General features: G+C 40.1%; 1 long non-coding RNA gene across 2 annotated transcripts in view; it reads left to right on the plus strand.

Moving 5' to 3' along the window:
* The window catches only part of LOC110260275, a 123150-nt gene continuing 100787 nt past the window's right edge, over positions 1 to 22363 (plus strand). For both annotated transcript variants that reach the window (XR_002343264.1, XR_002343263.1), the window contains exon 1: positions 1 to 115. This is a non-coding gene — a long non-coding RNA (uncharacterized LOC110260275). The remainder of the gene's footprint in view (positions 116 to 22363) is intronic.

The raw sequence follows: 22363 nt of genomic DNA on the forward strand, positions 1-22363 counted from the left end.
TTTGCGCTCTGCTTCTCTTCCCCTGGAGTGACTGTGTGGTGGCTAGGACTGCGTCAGCCACGGTACAATCATGGGATTATTTTTAGGCTGGAGATACACCTCGGGGAAGGTAGAGGTAAGAAAAAGCCACTATTGTAGCCTTGGAATGCTCATTCCGTAAGAGAAAACCGAATCTCTGTATTAAATAATTGTTGATCTGGGTCTCTGCTACTTATATAATCACATGTAATTACTAGTCGATAGGAGGTATTTTTCTTCATTTCCACTGCATCTGCCTCATCCAATGTGGGTATTGCCTGACCTTCTAAAAAACTAATGGAAGTATCTCATATCTCTGCTTAAAAACCTTTGCCATCTGGCATTGCCCTGAGCTGTGGTGTAGGACCTTGGTGTGATGGTGTTTTTATATTGATTTCTATTCCTCTGCAATAGGAATTGGTTGACTCTCTGTGCCAGCCATTGTCTCTCTTCTGCTCAACACCAAAATTTTCTTAACACCCTCCCCTCACTTTTCATTTCCTCTTATTTGTGTTACTAACATTTGGTCACTCGGGGACACGCTGGGATTCTTGCGTCTTTATATCAGGACCCCTGTAACAACTACACTGATAATTCTCAATTTTGTATCTGCAAACCATACTAAGTTCCTCCTTGAAATGAAAAGTCAATTGTATGTTTTCACTTATACATGGAACCTAGGAAAACAATATAATGAAACAGAACAGGACCCAATGGGGAGAGGGGAGGTCAGGGCAAGGTGGGCGAGGGGATTAAAAGGTACAAGCTACTGGAAGAAAATCAGATACAAGGATGTAATGTACAGCAAGGGAATACAGCCAATACTTGTAATTAACTCAATATGGAAAATAAGCTATAAAACATCAAATCACTGTGTTGTATACCTGAAACTAATATTGTAAGTTAACTATACTTCAATGAAAAAGATAATCATACACAGCAAAAAACACAAACAAAAAACCCAGCTCTATCCCTACTTAGAATCTTCGCTCCCCAACTTAGCCCTCACAAGACACCTGGCATAAAGCCTATCATAGAGACGGTGGATGGCCCACGTCTGTTAAATGGAATGAATTCAGCTGTATTTAAAAAGGGTTGCCCTACCCCGAGCTCCAAAAATGCCCAGAGCTCTCGTTATTTTCTTGGGTCCACAGCCCTTTCTTCTAGAAGGTTCCACTCCAGCCACAGGGGGCCTGCCTGGGCTGGGGAGGGGGAGTAAAAAGATCAGCTTCCTAGTTGAAATGCCAGTGAAAAGGTAGCTCCTCAAATCTCTTATGCCAAGGGTCTAACCCCACCCTGCGCCTTCCCCAGCCGGAATGTTACCTTTCCCTGTTTTCTGAATTTAGTGCTGGTACCCTGTCGTGCACACTGTAATGTTTTATTTCAGCATGACTTTCATTATAAGAAATCGTTTTTTAAAAAGCGTGAATTTGAAGGAGCCACCCTACCTGCAGTGTGATGGGACATCTGAGGATTTCTAAGAAATAGAAGGCAGAGTACCTCTTGTCACAAAATGACAAGCCCAGCAGAGATGGTGCCTTTTACTGGGATGGACAAAATGGGAATGCGAGGACCAGAATTCTCTGCACATTATGAAGTGAGCACAAATGATGGTCAGTGTGAAAACTGATACTGTTACTAAAAAGATGAGAAAGCATCCTGTGTACCCTTGGAAAACTTTCCATCTAACTTGCAAAGCCCTGCTGCAGCCAGACTACACAGTCCAGAGAAAGTCAGCTCCAGAAGGTCAGGGCTTTTGCCATTTACAGCCGTACCCCGACACCGAGAACAGTCAGTACTCATGAACACGTGCTAAATGTCGACTTAATGAACTAAAATCCGTTTACACGCAAGGGAGCAGAACATAAGTGCAGGATTTAAAAAGTAAATTATGTCAGCCAATGGACGTGAGGGTTTGGGGAGATGGATGTCCGGACAGGAACTGTAAAAGCACCCCTCTCCTTCGGCCCCCCATCCCCGCACTCTTGTGTGTGTGCCATTGTTCCAGAGACACAGGTCCTGGATGGGACAAGGACATAATTCATTCGCCTTCATAAGGGACCAGGAAGAAACAGGACCCGGGTCCATTATGAAGCGCTTTGTTTGGGAGCTCCTGACCATGTAATTGTTTTAACGACTAGCAGGTGGGTAAAAAGATCCAGGCCTTCAGGACCTCAGACTATTGTAAGTGAGGAGATTAGTGGGTTTGAGTGAACCAGGACTGGGTTCAGCTTGAGACCCCAAGAAATTTTTTTTTAAACAAAAGAGAAAGATGGCTCCATGGTAAGTGACAAGTGTGGGAAAAGAGCATTGCATTCAGTTCAAACAAGTGGAAAGTAAGAATTCCTTCCTGGCAAAGCTTGTCTTCATGTGTCCCAAGTCTAAGCCCGAGCTTAGACGATCACAGGTGCTGTGGGGCTAATCCCTTTTCTGTAGGCTTTCCAGCTGCGGAATGCACACCTGGGAAAAGGATTCCGCTGGTGTGGCGGGGACCTGGGGTGGGACCAGCTTTCCCTGTGTCCGCTGCCCCAGACCCTGCTTCTTGGATTCCAATGAATAATGAACTTCTTTGCCTAATATCTACATGTCCGTTGCAGGTTTTTTTTCCCTCTAACTCCAGGAAAACCTGAGGCTAATTATGTAATTGCCTCTAAGGTATCTGCTATGAGCCTTCTAAAATACGGGATTCACCTGTTTCAGGGTGAAGGGAGACGTTACCCTTTAAAATCTTATTATCATGTAGGTTTTCCCAGCACAAATCTGTCCCATGAGTGTAGTTACTGCCGGATGAGCATGTCAAAGCTCTACAAGGCTAAGCAATGGTGTTCTTTTTTTCCCATGCTCTGTGGTCATCTTGGGATTGAAGGTTCTTAGATTAGCTTCAAGTTCCAATCCATCCTTCCAAAATTCTTCCGGAATTTCATATTTCATGGAAATATCCAGTAAAAATAAACATCCGTTCGCAGCAAGTTCCTATGTCTTGAGCATGTGTAATCTTGCTGTTCTCTCACTGGAATCTTCTCAGCATTTGGGTTATTCCTGGATCTTGAATGTTTTTACTCAGGAGCAGGGGAAGCGAATGGTACCCTGGTTGGTGTAAGGCGTGGTGTTCTCTCTCAATCCAGCAGTGAATGAATCAGACACGAGAAGCCTCTTAAAAACTCATGTCATCAGTTTTCTTGTTAATAATATTCCATTAGATTCTGAGCACCATGAAAGAAATCTTTGACAAACATTCTAGGCAGCCTCTGGCTCTGAGTTGAATCCACCCAGCCTGATACCTGGTCTCTATAAAGAGATCATCCTTTGAACCTTGACACAGTGCCGAGCAGCATTCCAAGTGCTTGACATATGTGATCTCATGTATCCCCTCACATCATTATGTGCTGGACTTATGGGGAAGTGGAGATGCTGCTTCTGCTCATGGCCCCAGAGATCATGGTTGGTAGAGCTGGTATTTGAACCAAGGCTGCCTGGCTCCAAAGTCCAGGCTCTTAACTGCCACGCCACCTGCCCTTTTATTGACAGAAAATTGAGCAGGCTGCTGCAGTTGCAAGACCTTGTCTTCAGCAGACTTCCAAGCCCCAGGCAGCATCTCCAAGATGGTACCTTTGCCCTCCTACTATGTGTAGAAAGCTGCTCATACCAAATTAACTGAATTCCATGTCAGACAATAATATGTGTAAAGGTCTTGCATTGTTCTTTTCCATAAGCTAACCGCTCTGTAATGTTCAACCATCCAATATTCCCCCATACTTTTTTCATTTTTAAAGTCTTATTGAAGAATAGTTGACTTACAGTGTTATAATTTCTGCTGTACAACAGTGATTCAGTTACACATGGACACACATCCATTCTTTTTCAGATTCTTTTCCTATATAGGTTATCACAGAATGTTGGTCAGAGTTCCCTGTGCTATATGGCAGATCTCCTTTGGCCAGTCATTCCATATACCTCAGTGTGCATATGCCACTCCCAAACCTCCAGTCCAGGTGTGTCATCATTCTGAACCCATTTAGAATTCAGTGAAACCTCACAGTGATATACCACACAAATATATTAATTTAGTAATGCATTGGATGCCATGTTTAATTCTATAGGTGTTCCATTATAGTTCACTATCACTGGACTCTCAGGAAAAACATTATTTTCTACAGTTGCCCACTATTAGAATTCATCATCTGAACCTAATTTCCCCTTCCCCTCACCCCCCACACATCTGATCTCTTTTTCTGAATTTGTTTCCTTTTGTAGTATAATTGACCTACAGTATTAGTTCCTGTTACACAACAATATTTTTTCTATACATATCAAGATGATCACCACCTAAGTCTAGCTATGATCTGTCACCACAAAGATGTTACCTATTGACTATATTCCCCACACTGTACATTTCATGCCTGTGACTGATTTATTTTGCACCTGGAAGTTTGTACCTCCTCATCTCCCTCACTTATTCTTTCTTCCCCACCACCCCCTCTCATCTGGTAATCACCTGTTTTGTTCTCTGCATCTATAATTCTGCTTCTGCGTTGTTAGGTTTGTTCATTGTTTTGGTTTTCATTTTTTTAGAGTCCACATATGAGTGAAATCATACAGTATTTGTCTTTGTCTGACTCATTTCACTTAGCATAATTCCAAATCCATCCACATCATCATAAATGGCAAGATGTTATTCTTTTCTACGGCTGAATAATATTCCATTATATGTATGTTCCACATCTTCTTTATCCATTCATCTGTGTTTTTAACTGAAGTTGGTTTACAATGCTGTGTTAATTTCTGCTGTACAGCAAAGCGATTCAGTTATACATATATATGCGCACGTACTCTTTTTTTAAATATTCTTTTCCATTATGGTTTATTATGGGACATTGAACATAGTTCTCTGTGCTACACAGTAGGACCTTGTTGTTCATCCCCTCAGTGTATAATAGCTTACGTCCGATAACCCCAACTCCCACTCAGTCCCTCTTCTGACTCCCTCCCCCTTGGCAGCCACAAGTCTGTTCTCTATGTCTCCGAGTCTGTTTCTGTTTTATAGATAGGTTCATTTTAGATTCCACATGTAAGTTATATATGGTATTTGTCTTTTCTCTTTCAAACTTACCTCACTTAGTACTTCACTCAAGTTGCATCCATGTTGCTGCAGATGGCACTATTTTGTTCTTTTCATGGCTAAATAATTCTTCATTGTGTATATGTACCACATCTTCTGTATCCATTCAGCTGTCAATGGACATTTAGGTTGTTTCCATGTCTTGGCTATCGTGAATAGTGCTACTAATGAATAGTGGGGTGCATTATCTTTTCGAATTATAGTTTTGCCTGGATATATGCCCAGGAGTGGGATTGCTGGGTCATATGGTAGCTCTATACTTTGTTTTCTGAGGAACGGCCATACTGCTTTCCATAGGGATTGTATCAACTTATGTTCCCATCAACAGTGTAAGAGGGTTCCCTTTTCTCCACACCCTCTTCAGAAGTGTTATTTGTAAACTGTTTAATGATGGCCCTTCTGACCAGTGTGAGGTGGTACCTTATTGTAGTTTGGATTTGCATTTCTCTGATAATTAGTGATGCTGAGCATTTTTTTTTTTATTATACATTCATCTGTTGATGAACACTTGGGTTTCTTCCATATCTTTGCTATTGTAAATTGCGTGTTTGTGTGTGTGTGTATATACCTTTTCTAACTAGTGTTTTTGTTTCTTTGGATAAATACCCAGGAGTTTAATTGTTGGACCATATGGTTGTTCTAGTTTGAATTATTTGAGGAATTTTTCCTGCTATACCCTTTTGAGCTGTAAAAGTCTTGACATTTATATCACATGGGTGCTGTGTCTGCTTGCACCCAAGTCCCATTTTGCACTCAACAGTGCCATCCACGGCAGGACAGTGGTCAGTCTCCAAGTTTCTCTTTCGCTCCCCCTGCCTCCCATGTATATGTATATATATTAGAATATAGCCTTATGGGACACACTCATGCCATGTGTGCATGGGACTACACAAAGCACTAAACTAAGGTTTCACATATGTCATCTCATTTAATCCTCATGACAATCCCATGGAGTAGGTACTCTTTATACCCACATTATAGAGAAACCGGGGTCCGGGAGGTTCCATATCTTGCCCATGGCCCATGGCTAACTTCGGCTTTGAGATCCCACTATCCTCTGACTCCAGAGCCTCAGCCAGCCTGCCTGTATTCGCAGCAGGGAACACAGTGAGCTGCCATGATGCAAGCGTGGCAATACTGAGTTGAGCTCTCCAGTTCTCCCTTCTTAAGAACATAGTGTTTTCAATTTTTTTTTTTTTTTTTTTTTTTTTAGTAAAACACTTCCATTCCAGTCAGTCTCACCAGGGGAATGGTCAGTTCCAGAGAAATCAAAGTGGTTTGGATTTTTCTTTGCCACACACTGATAACTGCCTGCCATTTTTAAAGGGAGAATAATAGTACCTATCTTGTAGACTTACTGTGAGGATGATTGGAAATAAAGCTGATGAAGGACCCTACTCAGTGCTTGGTCCATATGGGCTGCCTGTAATAAATGTGAACCTTTATTTGTCTGTGTAGTTACAAAGTGAAGTATAGCATTTTGATTAACATTAATGACCTTGCAAAATAATTGGTTGTATCTTACATAAAAATTCATACTTTTAAAATCTGAAGCACCCTCAGATATTACAATGTTTATTTTATTCCTGAAAGAGAAGATATTGTAGGGAGTTCCCATTGTGGCTCTGCAGGTTACGAACCTGACTAGTATCCATGAGGACTCGGTTTTGATCCCTTGCCTCACTCAGTGGATTAAGGATCTGATGTTGCCCCGAGCTGTGGTGTAGGTTGCCGATGCAACTCGGATTCCAAGTTGCTGGGTTGCGGCTGTGGCCAGCAGCTGTAGCTCTGATTCTGCCCCTAGCCTGGGAACTTCCACATGCAGTGGGTGCAGCCCTAGAAAGCAAAGACAAAAAAAAAAAAAAAAAATTGTAAAATACTTTCCACGTCTAAGTGCAAATTCAAATTGCGGTCCAACTTGCTTCATCATCTACCTCCTTTCCTCGCCTCTGTGGACAAAGAGAACATTCCCCTGGTGGATCAGGTGTGTTTCAGAAGCGGTTTATAGCCACAATTTCAAGCATTAAATTTACCAGCGTCCACCCCGTAACTGTGATTTACAGCTTAACGTACAACATTTTCTTCTATGGACAAAAGACAGTGAATGAAGACTCTGAATGCTACATTTAGAAAGACAAAAAATGAGGCACGGGGCGTTGAGAGGCTGGAAGAGCATCTCTTAGCCAATTTGTCTGAAGGCTGAAAAACAAACAAATGGTGGGGGTGGGAGGCCAGGGGACAGGGAGGAGTGACGAATTAGATGTGACCCAAAGAGAATAAAACCCAAGCTGAAATAGGCCAAACACATAAATTGCTATTAAATCACGGCTTTTATTTTTCCTGCCTTCGCCCTTCTAACGTTTGGTTGCTCCATAAATGAAAGGAATCATTTGAAGTAGGGGCCTGGAGAGGGCAGGCCTCTGACCCCTAGCTCGACCACAGAGATCAAAGGCGGGCCCCATATGTGTGAGATATTATCTTTTCCAGTCAAGTGGGCATGATGTTTTGTGATGCGGCAGTGTGGGAACGGACAAATAGCCAGGTTAGTGACCGCTGGGAGGGCAGTGATTGACGTGGGGCCTGAGCCGGAGGAGTGGGGGCCTCGGAAAGCCCGTCACCACTCTGACGCCTTTTGCGTTTTGTTTTGAGTTCTCACAAATCCTCCAGTGGTTTTGTTGTCATTGTTCTTAATTACGTTACTCATGACTTTAGTCCAAATCACATTTGCATGTTTGCAATGACTGTTTATCTCTGCAAACATGTTCCTTTTTAAAAATTTTTTTTAACCTCCCGTATTTTAAAATGCAATTAAAATTTTTGTTTTGCAAGCCAAGGCTCTTGGATACTGTGTGTGTGTGTGTGTGTGTGTGTGTGTGTGTGTGTAAATAATATGACTGAATCTGTACCAGTAATCAATTAAAATTTTTGTTTTGCAAGGCAAGGCTCTTGGATACTGTATGTGTGTGTGGATAAATAATGACTAAATCTTTACCAGTAATCATAATAAAATGCCTTTAGTAAAATCTTCACATGAAAACGGGTAGGGGGAGTTCCTGTCGTGGTGCAGCAGAAACAAATCTGACTAGGAACCATGAGGTTGCGGGTTCGGTCCCTGGCCTTGCTCAGTGGGTTAAGGATCCAGCATTGCTGTGAGCTGTGGTGTAGGCCAACAGCTGCAGCTCTGATTGGACCCTTAGCCTGGGAACCTCCATATGCCTCAGGTGAGGCCCTAAAAGGACAAAAAGACCAAAAAAAAAAAAAAAGAATGGGTAGGGCTATTTGGCAGCTTCCAAAGCTTTGTCCTATGGGGAAATTATGCTTCCCTTTTTCTCTCTTGCCCTCCACCCCCACCCCATTCCTCCTCCCGACACAAATGATTAATTCCCTGGGCAGCTTTCCTGTTCTATCTTGGCCCAATGCTGCGGTGACAAGAGGACACTGTTGTCCAACCCCCGGAAGTCACCAGCAGCTTAGAAGCGTTCAGGTCTCTCATCCTCCATGCTGTCTTCATCAGCTTGGTTATTAACATTCTGTACAAAGAGAACAAAACATAACGGAGGTGAGATGGATTCAGCCCACGTGGTTGAACTTGATCTTCTGATCATTTTTCCTCGTGCTCTGAGACTAGATCTCTGATCATAAGTCCATGCGGAAGCCAAGGGCATCCACAGGCCAGGTGGTGGTGCTGCCTTTCCAGCTTGTCTGATTTCTTTCTCTCTCCCTTCCTGTCTACCTCGCACTCTCTCTCCTCACTCTTGCTCCCTCTCAGTTTCTTCTCTTCCCAGTGTTTTCTTTGCCCCAGGACTTTGTTGAATGGGTCATGGAAAACAACAAACAGAGCTCAGCCTTCCTTAATTAATACCTTCATCAGAGTTCCCGTTATGGCTCAGTGGTTAAGAACCTGACATAGTGTCTTTGAGGATGCAGGTTTGATCCAGGGCCTTGCTCATGGGCTGAGAATCTAGCATTGCAGTCTGTGGCTTAGGTTGCAGAGTGGCTTGGATCTGGCATTGCTGTGGCATAGACCTCAGCTGCAGGTTCAATTTGATGACCGCTAGCCCAGGAACTTCCATATGCTACAGGTGGGGCCATAAAAAGCAAAACAACAACAACAAATACATTCATCAGTTTTCCTTTTCCTACTTGTGGATTTATCCTTCCTCCTATTTTTGCAACACACACACATACCTTGACATACACACACAATACACATTATATGCACATACACTAATATACATATCAGAACACATTAACATGCACACCAAGACATACACTGTCACGCCGACCCACCTTAACACGTGCACATACTAGCATACACACCAATATACACACTGAAATGCCAACCACCCTAACACACACACACACTAACATACACCAATATACACTAATACATACATAACACACAGCAACACACCATTACACACAGCATCTCATACACGCACACATGCAGAAAACAGTCCCTTAGAACCCTGGAAACTAATCCTTCATTATCCGTCTGACATCTTCAGGAGTAGATGCAGATCATCGGTTTCCAAGGGCATCTATTTGTCCACTGATTATTGAGCCGAGAGGAATTCTTATCACTCTCTTTGTGAATAAAAATTACTGTGAAAATCTTGCTGAAGTTGAAAACCTGCCGGGAAGGTGGAAACAAAGGCGACATTTCAGCTGAAACGTGGGAATGTAATAAATAGGCTTTCTGCTTTCACGTAAGCCCCCAGTGGCAGAAGGGTGCCTACCCTTTAGGGCTTTATGAAAGAACAGATTTGAGCACCAAGATCTTTGGGGCCAGATGCGAAATTATTCCTGCTAATACGACATTCATAATACTCAGGCACCACCAGATAATGGACATTTAAGCAGTATGGTTTTATCAAAGTAAGTGGATTTACATTAGCAGGTTTTAAACTCTTTAGTAGGAACTGGTATGGAGTGAGTTAATACAGCCTCAATTATCATGCTAAAAACAAATGGGGGTCTGGTGCGCGCTGCCCCTTTGTATCTGTCTAGACAATTTTAGACAAAAGAAACTCATTTGCTCTCAGAGGTGTTGAATGAAGAGTCACTGGGGGTGGGTTGAGGGTTGGGGGAGGGGATGGAAGTCAAAGGACTTGAAGCAAAGAGCCTTGTGCCTCCCAGGAGCTACACACTTGAAATGTGCTCTGTATGGAAACCACCTTAGAAATGATTGGGGGTGGCAGGGTGGCTAAAATTAAAGGAAGAAAGAATTTTCATTTAAGTTTTTCTCTTCACTGTTTTTCCTCAGTAGAGTATAAAAGAACTTTGTTGTTTTATTACACTTATTTTCCTTTTCCTGAAAATTTACGCAAATAATTTCATTTCATTTCTAAATCATTTGAATAAACTATTTCTTAAAACTATTAGCCTAGATTTATATTTCAATAATATCCTTAGGAACCATGCTGTGGGCTCTAGAGCCAGATGTTTTATAAGGCCACCTTGTAATAAGGGCCATTTTTCTACTTCTAAAAATAAATCCTTGCTGACTTCAAGAATGACCTGTGCTGTACAAGCATTAGGCCCAAAAATCTGCTGTGTGCTTCCAAGACAATTTTTAATGGCACATGTAGGCCATGACTACTCTATTATTAGAACAGTTCATTCTAAAATTTTATTCATAGTAAAAGGTAAGACATCGATTATTAGTTAATAAAGTATAAAGGATGTTTCACTTGGCCAGAACTAGCGAATGAAAATGCAGAGCCCATTTTAACGACCTTGACAGTGTATGTCACTGACTTTTAAGAAACTTTTGCTGGAATCTCTCCTGCGTGGCTCCATTGTATGGAGACAAGCATCTATTGTAGAAACTATGGTGCTTCATCCATTCACTCACCTCTTTTCCCAATGCTCCTGAAGAGTTGGGACAGTTCATGTTTATATCTCAGCACTTAACACAGTGTCTACAGCACAGGAGGGACTTAATAAATAAGTAAATGTTTCCTAGGTGCATTTTTATTTCACATCAGAGCAAATGGAGGTAAGATCAGCTGATTGGATTCATAGTAATCAATTTATTTTTAGCCATTGGGCACTGATTCTTACAGCTATAAAGTTTGGAAAACTTAGAAATAATTGATATATAATGATGGATAGTGTGAATGGAGATATTGATATAATTTATGTGACTCATCAATTTCTTCTTGGCCTTAAAATAGTCCTATTGTAAGAGTAGTGTTTCCCAAAGGAAGCTACAAAAAATATGTTGCCAAATGGTTATGTTAACCTTGATCTCTTGAGGTCAGGAGTGGGGGAATCATAAAGTTTATTATATTTATCTCATTCTCTTAACATCTTATTTGGTGTGTTTTGCAATTGCATAATATGTTAATATAAGTATTTACATATATATTTGTGATGTACTAATGGAATTGCATAAACAAAATGTATAGTCAAACTAGTTTAGGGAATTGTATCAGTTGACACAATTTTTTGGTATTTCTCATTATGTTTAATATGAATGAAAGAATATAAACATTCATTTATTTAACTTACATTTATGAGAACATTCTATGTCTAAACATGAACTAACATTAACTTAAGTTGTCCTTACAACTTTTTCCCTGCCCTAGGTCGGGAGGTAGGCTTTGCCGGTTTATTTGGTTGATCACTGGTGTCATTGGCACCAGGGTTACACTATCCTTGTTATGTTGGCTTTTCATTTTTATACTTGTCACCTCTTGACACAAGATGGCTGCTGCTTCTCCATGTAGCATATCTCATTCCAGATAGGAAGAGAAGGAAGGACAATGAAAAATTGTGTCTGTTTTTATCTGGAAAGCAAAAGCTTTTGCAGTCTTTCCCTCAGCAGACTTTGGCCTGCATCCGTTTGGAAAAGGCTATGTCACGAAGCCACTCCTCACTGTAAGAAAGGCTGTGAAATCAAGCATTTGGCTTTCTGGTTTTTAATGATAGATTAGAAAAACAAGGTGGTTTGGGAATGGTGGTGTTGAGAGAGCCAACCTCAGGAACTGAAAGTAAGTTGCCTAATATTTTAGATATTGGTGTAAAATGATTTTTTTCCTACCAAACCAAAATTCCTTGAGATAAAATATGGCTTTTCTCTCACAATAAATACATGTTGATTGAATCAATAAATGAGTTTAATTACATTAAAGCAGAATAAAAGTAGATGCTTTCTAGTTTGCTAGGTCCAGTTTTGGATAAATTGAATCAAAAGAAAACTAGCGTGAAAATCTCATAAAGGAGGATTTCTTATTTTAAATTTCCTGAGTTCCATAGACCTTAACACCTGACTTTGCCCACACAATGATAGGTGCTCAATTAATACTTGCTTGACACTTAATGAACAAATAAATGAATTAGCTGGTCACTGGGCAAGTCCACGTTCCATCATGAACTAATGATAATTTGAACGTTTTGGGACAAAAAAACTATAGCTCCCTCAATACACAGATACTTGATCCTTGGTCAACTGATATGTTTTGAGAACCTTGTTTCATAAACTTAGCCCAAATTTCAGTCTGTTTCTGGTTTAATAGTATAAAATTTCCTTCATAAGCTCAATTTATAGTCCCTGAGCCCAAATTTTTAAAAATGCCCATTGGATTCCATAAGAGCCAATAATTCTGCATTATTATGCATATTCTGGATAAATCTGCTATGATTGTTTCCTTTAACTGTAAACCTCTGAAGGTGTTTCACTGACAAAGTAAGCAGATCCTGTGGTTGAGCACCGAGCAAATTTGCAACGAAGACAAAAGATTTCCATTGAAAAACACTCTTTCATTATCCAACCCACTCTCATTATTTTGTGTGAAGGTTAAGGGCATTGCAGAGGTCACGGAGGCCTTTGTCCTGGACCTCCTCTCATGTTCCCCTAAATCATTTCACCCCACCGAGAGGATGTCTGTCCTTATGGACTTTTGAGAGGAACATACTGCCCTTAATAAGGGAGCCCAAAGTTTGGAAAGCTCAATTTCAAACAATTTTACTTCTAACATAGATCCCACTTGTGGCATTTTGTTGATTTTTATTGCTCTGGCAACAGAAGCGTTGGAAAATAGCTCCCTAAAGCCTCAGTGTAAAAGGTCTTACATGAAGAACGTGGCTTCTTTCCCTGTTCTTGAAGCTCAATTGCACAAATCCTTTTAGCATTTTTCTTAAGAATTAATTTTCACTCCCTGACTCATTCTTCAGATGGATATTCCCCTGAATCCATTTTTTTTTTATCCTGTTTGCAGTAGTGTAGCCAGATATGGACACATTTCTTCTCTTTGGTGGGCATTCAGCACTGTCCTTGTGTATTCCCCACCCACATAATTTTGGAATCTCAATTTTGGGTTTTAAAGTGTCACTCTTCAGATAACTCTGACTTTACTCACACCTAGCAAAGATGTGTCTAATGTCTACTATTCCCATCATTGCATTGTACATTTTATATTTTAGCCTTATTATGTTATTATACATCTTGTTTTTCATGACCATACTAATTTGAGTAGTCGCTTTATATTTTAATTCTCAAACCTTATATACATGGACTATCCCCAAGTTCAGGATTTTTTTTTAATTTTATTTTTTTCTTTTATAGTGGGTTTACAGTGTTCTGTCAGTTTTCCACTATACAGCAAAGTGACCTAGTCACACACTCACACACACACACATACATATATACATTCTTTTTCTCATATTATCCTCCATCACAAGTGACTAGATATAGTTCCCAGTGCTATACAGAAAGATCTCATTGCTTATCCAATTCTGAATGCAATAGTTTCCATCTATTAACCCAAGATTCCCAGTTCATCCCACTCCCTCCCCTTCAGCAACTACAAGATAAGTTTAATGGCAAACTTTATAGCTTTCTCTTCATTCATTCATGTATTCATTTGCTTGTTCCTTCATCCAACTCTCTGAGATAATTATCAACTGATTAATTAAATTAAGAGCCAACTATATGCTGATTACTATGCTAGGTATTAGGAATAAAATTATCTACTCATAAAGCTTTCAGACTATTGAGAGAAGAGACATTAATCAGTTGTTCTCAAATGTAAGTGTAAAATTGCGACTTTTGGAGTTCCTGTTGTGACACAGTGGAAATGAATCCGACTAGGAACCATGAGGTTGTGGGTTTGATCCCTGGCCTTGCTCAGTGGGTTAAGGATCCAGCGTTGCCATGAGCTGTGGTATAGACTGCAGATGCAGCTTGGATCTGGCACTGTTGTGGTGTAGGCTGGCAGCTGTAGCTCTGATTAGATCCCTAGCCTGAGAACCTCCATATGCTGCAAGTGTGGCCCTAAAGAGCAAATAAATAATAAAATTGCAACTTTGACGCCAAATGGTGACAGAACAGGTAGATTTGGCTTCATCTAAGGGGTCAAGGAAGGTTTTCCTGAGAAAGCCACACTTAAGTCACGATACGAGGAATGGTGAGGGGTTAACCAAGCAAAGAGTGGAGGCGAGAACATTCTTCAAACCTAAGATCATTCCTTCACTAAGAAACACTGATTGGCAGTCTGTTATTTGCCAGTGTCTGATACTAGAGATGCAGCCCGAGACCAGTCTGGAGGGCTGCCCTCCCTGGGAATTCAGTCTGGGGTGGGGCGCGGGGGGTGGAGGGGAATAAATATTAAACACATCATCATTCCCAACAATGATTTAAATTACAATCAAGATAAAGCCTGGGAAGGAGTGGTATCAGAGCAGCTATGAAATCAGTTAAGATATGTCTAGGGGCTTCCTTGAGAAAGCAGCTTGCAAAGTTCCTGTAAATGGTGCCAGTTTAGGGAGTTCCCACTGTGGCTCAGCGGGTTACAGACACTTCTAGTATCCATGAGGATGCTGGTTGGATCCCTGGCCTCACTCAGTGGGTTAAGGATCTGGCATTGCTGCACGCTGTAGGGCGCAGATGTGTCTTGGATCCCTTGTTGTAGCTCAGATTTGACTTCTAGCCTGGGAACTTATACATGCTACAGGTTTGGCTCTTTAAATACAAACAAACAAAAACCAAAGGATGATCAGTTGCTGCTTTCTACCTCTTGTGACGTTTCTAAGATTCAGATTTGCTACTACCAGTTTTCCAAGAATGAAGTGCTTTGTAGGTGTGAAGATACTTGAGTTAAGTGGTCTCAGGTACTTTGCTGAGTTTACTAGTGAATATGCTGAGCAGAGGAGTGTGGAATCCTCCTCAGCCATATGCTGGCTTCTCTTTTGTTGGAGGCAGATATTTGCACAACCTAATGGAATTTGTTCCTGGGGATCATAGACCCTTAATGTCTATGAGGGCAAATGGATTTTATTTGGATTCCTTTTCCTACTTACCTAGTAATGAATGGCAAAGGCTTTTTTCTTTTCTTCTAAATCATGAGCAATGCTGGTTCTTTCCTGTCTCCATCTTTTCAAAGACATTGGCCAGTTATTTTTAACCCAGATTTTATCAAATGATTTCCTACACAAAGTGGTTTCCTGCCCATTTACAAAGCTTGGCTTGGCCTCAGTATTTTTAAAGTAAATATTTTATTAAAAAATAAAAGATGTATTTGTCTATGTAACTAAATGGAAACACTAGTCTTCGTCATATTTTTTTTTGTCTACACAAGCATGGCTTTCCATTTCCTTAACTTTTATGTGTCTTAGCTTACCTGTCTCCCTGGATTCATCCTTGAGGAATGGATGCCAACTCTTTCCCTTTGGACATAGATATTTGCATTCAGTTTCTTAAATTGTTTGGGTTTTGTTATTGTCATTGTGGAAATTGTTTTTTTACGTATTTAATATCTTTTCATCTGTCCTAAGTGTTGCGCTATTGTTATTTTAGTGTTCAGCACTTAAAAATACTTCCGCAATATTTTTGCCACACATTGTTTTTTAATTTGATGAGCGTTAATCATTTGTATAATTGAAGTAAAATTTCCTCACTTTAGGAAATACCTTAGAAGCTCCAGTTTTAGCACTTGTCTCTTTTCAGGGTTAGCTTTTAAATTTAGATTTTTACATTCCCCTCCCTTTTCTTTTTATAAAACTGGATTAAGAAATTCTTTTTTGCGTGTCTTTTTTTTTTGGGGGGGGCACTAGTGGCATATGGAAATTCCCAGGCTAGGGGTTGTAGTGGAGCTACAGCTGCCAGTCTACATCACAGCCATGGCAACACAGGATTCGAGCTATGTCTGTGACCTATATCACAGCTCACTGCAATGCCAGATCCTTAACGCACTGAGCGAGGCCAGGGATTGAACCCTTGTCCTCATGGATACTATTTGGGGTTCATTACTGCTGAGCCATGAAGGGAGGTCCCAAGAAATATTTTAATTCATTTATTATCTAGTCTTGAAAACAGACTCCAGCAGGAAACAAGGCTAAATTTGTGTACTCACCCAGTTCCACAAAGACTCCATCATCTATGGATGGATATAGGTAAACATTCAAAGATGTCTGGCACATAGTGTGTACCAAATACATTTTGGACCCTAAGAAGAATTGTGTACCTAACTCTATGAGCTGTCAGCCTGGTTGGTGGGTGGGGAGGGTGGAGGAAGAATGGAGGCAGATATAGACATTTTCTTCATTTAATTAAATCCTGATACCAAGTCTTATGTCATGAATCAGTTGACTATTGTAAAAACAAAAGCAGTCAAGAACCGCCTTGCAAAGACTTCCAAATCCCACAAAATAAGATTTTTCTTATGTATCATTTTCATTTATTTTTACTGTATGTTTTACCCACTTTGTAATCCCTCAAACAAGTAACCAAGTGTTGAGGAAATAACAAATATGAGATCTTCATCTCTCTATATTCTGGTGGAGGTGGATGCCCACTAAAATTTCCTGTTTGCTTTCGTATATGGAGTTTCTCGGAAGAAGTTGCTAGGAGGTAGCTGCCCAGTCAGGGACTACATTTCCCAGCATTCTTTGCACCCAGGTCAGGCTGTGTGACTGAGTTCTGACCAATGGCATTTGGGCGAGTGGGATGAGCCCTCCAAATGCTTCCATTCATGCCAGTCCTTAATGGGTATCATCCCCTAGGGCTGCTTTGGAGGCACCAGTTGAGGATGATAGAACCACAGGACTAAAGAAGCCTGGGTCCCTGAGTTACCACTTGAGATAGAATCACCTGATCAAGAACATCTATACTGGCCTCTGATGTGAGAGGAATAAACCTTGATTTTATTAAAGCCATCGAGGCATTGGGAGGGGGGGCTCTATCAAGGTCAGGGTTACTTTTAAAAACATGCAGCCCTTAGGATAAGCCACAAAGCTACAGGAGAGAGTATGTCTGGGCACAGTGCTGGACATAAGCCACCTTTTGAAACTCATGGAAATTGATATTCCAGCTCTGCTGGGTAGTGGGATAAGACTTTTCCACATTCCACGGAGATTGAAGTCACAAATCTAGCTTCGAGGGTTAGTACAGTATTGTCTCAAATTTGAGTTGTCATTGATTTTGAAACTTTTTAAAGCTCTGCAGCACAGAACTTAAAGTATAGATCGTGACACAATGGTCATTGTTCAGTGTGTTAAGACTGGTCCACAGGTTTCCTATGAAAGGAAAGTGTAAACCTGTCTCTAGTTAAAATGACAATACAGAGCTTTCACTTAAAGCCATTCATCTTTTTTTTTTTTATTAAACAATAGGTAATGCTACTTCAAATAGACACGTTTATGAGACTTTGCAAATGGATCTTTTTCCCTCTATCTTCAATTGATATAAACTCATCTGTTTCACACAATACAAACTTCACAGAGCATGTTTTTATGGCACATTTCTTCCCCAATTTTATACAGTAGACACATCACAACTGGAACAAACATGCTTACCCAAGGCCACTCTCCACCACCCACTCCGTGTATAGCTGGAAAAGCCACAAACAGTCCTTGGACACTGCAATGTGATCTTTCAATCTGCAATAGCTGACGACAATTTTCTGCCTGATTGGGACTGTAATGCCTTAAAGGAAATTTCAGAGCCGGCCTTGGACAAACTCTACTGTTGGTGACATCTGCCTTATTACCAATAAAAATGATGTATTATGTAACAGCGAATTACTCGGCAAACAATTCCCAGAGATCACCTTTGCTACGGAGTGTGAAACAGAACTACTCCCTTTCCTGAATGTCAGGAGTTTTACAGAGGAGAAATGACCTACCGACAGTTACTCAACAGGAACCGTCCCCTTTCAAGCAGATATATGATGTTTAACTTTACACACTTGGTACCCATGGAAAAAGTAAAATAAAACCATCAGTGTAGTTCTCGCAGATCTTAGTACTGAGCGCACACACACACTATAAATGTGTATATATATATATATATATATATATATATAACGGTTCTGCAGTGAATATAGGCAGCTAATGTATATTAGATATCATACTCTGAAAAATTACATTATCTCAGCAGTTGTGTGTCCTGAATTAATATGATAACTGCGTATTGGTTTGAAATAGCTTAATGAAGAAAACATTTGAGTTGAAGGAGTCCCTAAACCAACTGGAATATCTCCCTTCCCAAAGACTGTCAGAATAACATTCAAGCAACACATAAACTTTAAAAAACAAATTTCTTGTACTACTGACTTGAGTAGGGTTGGAAATCATCAATAAATTAACCCTGGGTAAATGAGTTTATTGCAGTGAGATCCACAGTGAAGTGATTAGGAGCTGCCAGTTCAAACATTTGAAGTAAAAGAGCACCACTAAGCTCAGTCATATCAAGTAATATATAAAAACTGTTCATCAAGGAGCTCAGGTGCCTTCTTTTATTAAACATTGCCTCTTGTTCCTTGCTCATGTATGTAAATGGGAGTGCTTTGCATTTGTCCACCTACTGTTTGTGTTTAATGAATCTAGAGTGTAGTGTGTTCTTTCCCTAACTTTGGAATGCACTGTTTGGAGTGTGTGGAAGGAAGTCTCCACGCAGCCAAAAAAAAAAAAGACACTGGCCCTTTAACTTTTAACACACTTCCCCAATTAAGCGTTTTAGGCTCCAGACTTTAACAGCTGTCTGCAGCTGTTGAAAAGTGATTTATCATTGTCAGAGTTCGTGACCAAAACATTAAAAGAATTTTTTTTTTTTAACATTTGGCAGGGTAACTTTCATCTATAGACGTACATCCTCTTTAATGCTTTCTTATTCATAGTAGCAATAAAAAAATGAAAGAAAAATATTTTACTGAATAATTTTGAATTTTATTTTCCTCACACAGAACACTCTAATGATTTGTAAAAAATCTTTTGTGTAAGAGAATATTGCTCTGAAAAATATTTGTTTGGTTTTATGGAGGAAAGTGTGGAGTTTTGCTTAAAAACCTTTTGATGAAAATCTGATTTTATTCATGCTTGGGAAATTCTTTTAAATTCTAAAATGTTCAAGGAAATCCAAAACCATTTCCCTGTTTTTGAAATAATAAAAGATTTTTTTTTCTTTTTACTGATGTTAAAAAAGCTTCCACATCAAACATTCAGTGTTTTCATGGTGTTATACTTTATTTTGAAAAGAAGCTTTTTTTAAAAAAAACAAAAAACAAAAAACCTTAAAAATTGCAAGTAGAAGGGACTCGGAAGCATCTATGAACTCAGGTTCATCTTTTACTAGGCATCACATGCCCAATCATCTTGGAAAAACTTAATTGAATGGAGGGCTGTTTTTCGCTTCATACTTTCTACCTCTCTTTTCTATTACCATCTGCCTAAACTTACTTGTGGTTCAACACAACTCACTTTTAAGGACCCCTATGTATCTAAAAAGCAATTCTTGAAGGCCTACTGGGTTCCAGACCTATGGCGGTGGCCCCAAAAGGCAAAGGACATGACAGGCATTCATACCCCACACTGCATGCACTGTGCAAGGTCTTTTATAGTCTGAGCAGGCTATTTAAACTGCTTTTTTCCTTATCAGATGGCCAACATACACATTTATTACAAAATCTTTTTTTTTTTTTTTTTTTGGCTTTTTAGGGCCACACCTATGGTACATTGAGGTTCTCAGGCTGGGGGTTGAATTGGAGCTACAACTGCCAGCCTGCACCACAGCCACAGCAACGCAAGATTCAAGCCGCGTCTGTGACCTACACCACAGCTCAGGGCAACGCCGGATCCTTAACCCACCGAGCAGGGCCAGGGATGGAACCTGCGTCCTCATGGATACTACTCGGATTCGTTAACCACTGAGTCATGATGGGAACTCCTATTACAAAATCATTTTATTCATGTTTTAAAAGTTCTGTGCAATAAAAAATTTTAGTTCTACTCTAGAAGAGCTTTTTTAATCTTTTTTAAAATTATTTTTAAAGTTATTTCCCCAGTACTTTTTTTTTTTTCCTACTGTACAGCATGGTCACCCAGTTCCACATACATGTAGAGCTTTTAACACTGAATCTGAAATCCATTTCCATCACTCCCATCTTTAGCACCGAGCCTTTGAACGTGACCTTCAGTGGATGTCCCTTACATCCCATTTCTGTCATGGGCTATAGGAAATGAGATTTAGGGATCTTCAAGCCCTACAATCAAAGCAGTATGAGAGGGACTGGCTGGATTTCATCACAATCATCAGACTCCTCACTTGGGCTCCCTGCTGCCTCCCCGACGCCCCCGAAGATCAGGAGCCAGCTGCATGGGCACACATGCGTTGGAGCCCCCGGTGACAAATGAAGTGGAAAAAGAAGTGGAATTCGAATGAAAAGCCACCATGAAGCTCGCCACTGAACCACAGGCAAGGTGGGGACATGGAAGGAAAATGAGTGTGTTTATAACCACTTACTGCTTTACTGAAAAAGTTGCGTGAACTCAATTGAAGATGACAAGTCCTTCCTAACAACATGCCTTAAGTGACTCTTCTTTTTAGTTCAGTAGCTTCTCTAAGGAGTAACAGAGCTATGACATAGCTGCAACCTTGGGTGTTTAGTTCTGCTCTCGAAGTATGCCTCCATCTGCTCGCCTCCCTGAAGAAAATGCAGTTGGCCTTTGCAGTGTTTTGGCCATAGATCTGTCCTCCTAAAGATAATAATTTGCTTGAGTAACTTCCTGTTTTAAAAACCCTCCCTGGGGTGTTGGTGGCCCTGAATTGTGGAAGAGAGAAAATACCCTAAGAATGTTAGAACTATAGACTCTGGATTAACCATGACCTGGAAATTCCTTGGGAAATAGAAGGAACATTAAGAGAGGATAAAAGATGCTGTCATTTTAGCTCTTATTTTTCTTTTTCTATCTTCCAGTGTATCATAGGCATTGGCTTTATTGAATAAGGGAAGCAAGGAATGTGAGGGAGAAAAAGAGAGGAGCCAGAATCAGAACTCAAGATTAATAACAGCGTCACAATATAGCCATTGACTTGATAGGCTAATGTGAAATCACTTGGTCATTTCTTCCTTCTCATAAAGAGATTGTGGTACTTTGGAAACTCTTTTGATTGTTTATTGCCATTGTCTTACACGCCACTGGCCAGCTATGAATTGATGTGAGGCTCAATGCGTTAGCCTGGGAAGACAGGCACCTTATCATAAATTTGCTGGTGAGGTCTCATTATTTTAAAAAGTTTAGGAAGGCTTCCAGTTTAAAGACTCATCATGGTAGAAAGCTTTACAAGCTCAGCCAGAGCACCTGGACAAATTATGTCTAAGAGGAAGGACATTGGTGCAGCAGCCTTTAAAAAGGTAAAAAAATTTTCTTAAAAGGCCCCCTATAAAAAAGACCACAGGAAATGTAGTAAATTTCATCTGTAACTTTCTCTAAGGACCAGCTAAAATAATGTCAAACTATTCCCCCCACATTTTTTTTAAAAGGAAGAGTTTAGAACATTAATATCCTTAAAAAGATCACTTAAGAAAAAACATCTAAAAAGTAATGTCTACATGTTTCTGAAATCACAAGTAATTTGCACATGTGAACGTAGTTTACATTCTGTACAATTGTTGAATATCATCTTGGAAGAAGAAAGTATTTGTAGTTCATTTCCTAAATCAGAAGTTATTTTTCTAAAGGCTTATTTCCTTTGACCAACTCTGTAAAGCCAAAATTACCTATGTAATTGAGGGAAAATATGTGAGGAAAAAGAACCTTGGAAATTTGTGGGTAAAAAGTTATTTTTTTAAAGAAGGTGACTAAAAGCCATAGGAAGATAATAAGCATCTGAAGAGCAATTTAGTCCCATAAACCGAAAATCCGAAATCCTTTAATTACATCACAGAAGGTTGCCTTTGATCAGAAAGACTTTTATAAACATATGGATATTTCATGTATTGTAAA

The sequence above is a fragment of the Sus scrofa genome, chromosome 4 (genome assembly GCF_000003025.6).
Source record: "Sus scrofa isolate TJ Tabasco breed Duroc chromosome 4, Sscrofa11.1, whole genome shotgun sequence".
Lineage (NCBI taxonomy): Eukaryota > Metazoa > Chordata > Mammalia > Artiodactyla > Suidae > Sus > Sus scrofa.